This window comes from Penaeus chinensis, chromosome 10, assembly GCF_019202785.1.
Source record: "Penaeus chinensis breed Huanghai No. 1 chromosome 10, ASM1920278v2, whole genome shotgun sequence".
NCBI classification, from domain to species: Eukaryota; Metazoa; Arthropoda; class Malacostraca; order Decapoda; family Penaeidae; genus Penaeus; species Penaeus chinensis.
This window is the reverse complement of record NC_061828.1, coordinates 14,370,325-14,375,324: the sequence shown is the minus strand read 5'-3', so window position 1 is coordinate 14,375,324 and position 5,000 is coordinate 14,370,325.

The window sequence follows — 5,000 nt, the reverse complement described above, 5'->3', positions numbered from 1 at the left end:
TGAATGTTATGGAAGAGAGAGATGGGAGGGACTATAATCCGGTTAAAGTGTGTGTGTGTGTGTGTGTGTGTGTGTGTGTGTGTGTGTGTGTGTGTGTGTGTGTGTGTGTGTGTGTGTGTGTGTGTGTGTGTGTGTGTGTGTGTGTGTGTGTGTGTGTGTGTTCTTACCGAGGTGTACTTACCTATGCTCTATGCTCTGGGGATCCCGTCTGCTATATGGTATTTCATTATTTTATTGATTATTAAACTGATGCACACTTATGCAACACGCAACGGTGCTTGGTAGATTGTTACATGTTTCAGTAGTCATTAGTCCTTATTGCCTATTTTTTTTACTTTTTACTGTGTCCCCTCGTTCTTCCTATGTTGAAAATTATAAAGGCATTTTTATTTAATTTTATTCTTCCTATAACATAGTTGAACTGAATGATCATGTTGTCCCTTTTTCTTCTTTTATCCAAAGTAAGAAGTCCTATTTTCTGCAGTCTGTCTTCAAAGTTCATATCTCTATAAGGGTTGGTGCCCATCTTGTGACTGCTCTTTGAACTTTTCCCAGTTTGTCTATTACATTTCTAAGTGTGGACTGCTGCACCGTACTCTAGATTAGGTCTTATGATGGCCGCAATTATCTTTACCATATCTTTGTCCACATACATGAATGTAATCTTCAGGTTGGTAATCAGCCCTAGCAATATATGGACTTTTATTTATATGATTATTTGGGCTTGGGATTTTAGGGTTATTCCAAGTTTTTTTTTCTGTGTTTAAGACTTAATCTCCTAACTTGTATTGATGCTGGGGTCGATTTTTACTTTCTCCGAACCTGGTTACATGGCATTTATTGGTGTTTAGTTCCATTTCACAAGTACAACTCCACATTAACAAGTTCTCGATGTCACTTTAGAGTAATTGACATGAGGCGTGTCTTCTTTTATCCCTATATGTGTTTTCGCGTCGTCTGCTTACGTGTTTGCATAGTTGGATTTATGTTTGTCCTTAAATCATTAAGGGAAATATAATCAGCATCAAGACCGATCCTTGAGGTACTTCGCTAGTTACCCGTCTTCATAAAGTCTACATATACACAATTGGCACAGCTCAATCTTGTAATATATCAGAAATTGTCATAAAGACTGTCATAAAGAGCTACATATGACCTTCTCAGTTTTTTTTCGTTTATATAATTCATGGCAAGCAGATTAGACCCATCTCCCGAAAAAGAATGTATGTTAGTGTAAAGCCGGTGTCGCAGTTATATTTTGTCCATGATTTTTTCTTTTTTTTTAATTATTATTATTATTATCATTATTATTATTATTTTACGCGCGCAGTCACACAGGATGGACTTTTCGGTCGCACAATCTCTGGCGACTATTATTATAATTATTATAATTTTGTCAAGTGTTATTATTATCATTATTATTTTATCATCAATATTCTTTTATTTTTATCATCATGATTATTACTGTTGTTGTTGTTATTATTTTATTTAATATCATTGTTATCTTTGTTATTATTATAGTTATCATCATCATCACTATCACCATTATTACTTATATTCTCATTTTTATTCTTCTTACTATTATTACTACTAGGGAGACCCGTGGAAATTCGTTCTACCTTCCCTTTTCCCTTTTCCTCTCCCTCTCCCTCTCCCTCTCCCTCTCCCTCTCCCTCTCCCTCTCCCTCTCCGTCTCCCTCTCCCTCTCCCTCTCCCTCTCCCTCTCCCTCTCCGTCTCCCTCTCCCTCTCCCTCTCCCTCTCCCTCTCCCTCTTCCTCTCCGTCTCCCTCTACATTTCCCTTTTTCAGTCTGCCAACTTCTCTCATTCCCAAATCTTCCTTAAATTCACTCCTACCGTCATACTTTAATCCCTACATCTGCCCCCTTCTATTTCAAACTTCCTCCTCCTTAAACTCCCCCCCCCCCCCCAACTTCTTCGCTCCTCCTTGTTCACTGAGTCCCAACTCCTTTCCCCCTCCCTTTCCCCTTTCCCCTTTCCCATCTCCCATTTTTCCTGTAAGCCTTCTTTTCCTCCCTTTCTCACACTCCCCCTTTTTCTTCCCCGTCCTCTCTCCTTTTCCTCCTGTTCTCCCATTTCCCGTTCTTCTTGCCCTTCTTTTCCCTTTTCCCTCCTTTTCTCCCACTCCCCGTTCTCCTTCCCCTTCCCTTCCCTTTTACCTCCTTTTCTCCCACTCCCCGTTCTCCTTCCCCTTCCCTTCCCTTTTACCTCCTTTTCTCCCACTCCCCGTTCTCCTTCCCCTTCCCTTCCCCTTTGCCTCCTTTTCTCCCACTCCCCTCTCTTCTACCCCTTCTTTTCCCTTTCCCTCCTACCTTCCATATTAACCTCATAATGAGAACGCATATTCAAAAGAAAAACAACTAAAGTAATATTACTAACGTAGCATGGGATTCCCCAGTTCCAAAGTACCATCTGCATGCTTTTCTGACGAAAACGCTGAATTTAAATGACACTAGTCATGATCAGTTCAGGAAAGAACTTCGTCAGAGTATGAGTATTTGCTAGGAAAAAAAAAAAATAATAATAAAAAAAAAAAAGTTACAGACAAAATATGCAGGAGAGACCTAGGTGTGACACTTTTCTTTCAATGTTTTACTAAAAAGGGCACATAACCTTCGCTGGTTTGTCCACGATTTTACTACAAGGGCACTTTAATCTTTTTCATTTTACAAAAAAAAAAACTTACTTTTCTCTTCCAGTTTATACTAAAATAGCACTTTTTTTCTCCCTACGAAGAAATCACTTTTGACATGAAAAAGACAGACGTGTCTGCCTGCTTTCTTCTTTCTTCCCTGTACATATTTTCCTTCAGTTTTATACTTCCCCTCTGTGGCTCACCTGCTTTCCGCTTTCGTTTTCCTTTTCTTCATATCAAGTTACATGAAAGTCGTTGATATAATCATTAAAATTATCACTATCATTGTATTTATAATTATTATATATATAGTTTTTTTTTCTGTATCGCTGTCATTTTCATTAATGATACTCCTGTCAGTGTTATTGATATTTTTATCATTATTATCAAGGCTTTCAATAAATGCTTTCAGACCACAGCCAATAGGGGTAGAAACGACAATCTTAACAATAAAAAACTTCCGTGAAAATAATGCTGTTGGAGTGGATAACATTGCTTTTCGATTCATCAAAGAAAGCTTACCTGCCATTACATTCTATTAAAATGTCATTATAAACATACATATAGTTACTGGTACCTACCTATCACTTGGGAAATATGGCATCATAACACCCATTTTCAAATCAGGAGATGCAGAACAAATGAACATTTATCGTCATATAACTCTATTCCCAGTGATATCTAAAATAGAAAAAAATGTTGCAAATCAACTCTCTACATTCTTAGAATCCAATCACCTTATTTCCGAAGCGCAGTATGGGTTTAGTAAGCTACCCACTGAGCCTTATTAAAAACCACAAAAAAATGTATAACATAGACAAGAATCAAATAAATCTACTCACATTGTGTGATCTGCCAAAAGCATTTGACGGTGTCAGCCATGAAATCCTGCTTAACAAAATAAAAAATCATGGAAATAACAACTGTTGCATCAGGAGTTATCTATCCACAAGAACGCAATCAGTCAAAATTCCCAGTAATATGTTATCTTAAGTAATCTTTCGGTGTCCCACAAGGTTCCATATTAGGTCCGATCTTGTTCACTATATTCATTAACACCCTATCAACCATTGTAAACAACTGTCTCCTTGTTCAAAATGCTGATTACTCAGGTTTTTTTTCTTTTTCATACTGCCCCTGTAAGCAGTTTATATGAATTCGTAATAAAAACTCAACAGACTCTTACAAAAGTAAAGATATATTTTGCCAACAACGGCCTTAAACTAAATCCGGATAAAACTCATAGCCAAAATCCCCATAAACACAACCATAGAATTTGAAGGCTGTCATATTAAGTCAAGCATTTGACAGACAGATAGATACATGACTTTCGAAACACAAATGGGCAACACTTACGTAAAAGTAATGGGCACAGTGATATACCTAAATCACATAAAAACAAAATCGTTATTGAGACAAGAATTACTGTTGTACAAACCCTTGCACTCAGCATTTTAAATCACTGTTCCAGCATATGAGGCTCAACCAACAAAACTCAAATATTAGAAACATCTCTTACCTAACTAGGAAATTAAAGGAACATCATTTAAATTGCCAGTACCATCAGGTATTTAAATGCAAAGCCAAACCATATGCCTCTACTTCTAATGAGGTGACCATCTTATTTTACATTTGTTTTATTTTATTTTATATCTCCCCAACTAATGTATCTACTATTGTTTCTACTTATTCTGTATTACTGCACGATGTCACTATCTATCTAAAAAGAAAAAACATTGTAATTAATGGACTATTACTTTAACTTTGACTCTCTCTCTCTCTCTCTTTCCCTTTCCCTTTCCCTTTCCCTTTCCCTCTCCCTCTCCCTCTCCCTCTCCCTCTCCCTCTCCCTCTCCCTCTCCCTCTCCCTCTCTCTCTCTCTCCCTTTCTCTCTCTCTCTCCCTCTCCCCCTCTCTCTCTCTCCCTCTCCCTCTCCCTCTCCCTCTCCCTTTCCCTCTCCCTCTCCCTCTCCCTCTCTCTCTCTCTCTCTCTCTCTCTCTCTCTCTCTCTCTCTCTCTCTCTCTCTCTCTCTCTCTCTCTCTCTCTCTCTTTCTCTCTTCATCTTCTTATCTGTATCTCAATTTCTCTCCATCCCCTATCGATCGACCTATCCCTCCTTCACAGATCACGTTGTCTGATTGGATAAACTGGTATTCTAATTAAATCGATTAGCAGACTATATCCCCGATGGAAGGAAGTTCCTGGTTACTCATGTGGGCCAAGTTTTCCATTATTTATTAACTCGATGAGGTTTCCCTTCACTTCCATTTCTAATTTATTAATGAAGTTTGTCTTGGGATGTACCAGTTTCATTTTTTTTTTTTTTTTTTGTGTGTGTTTGTTATT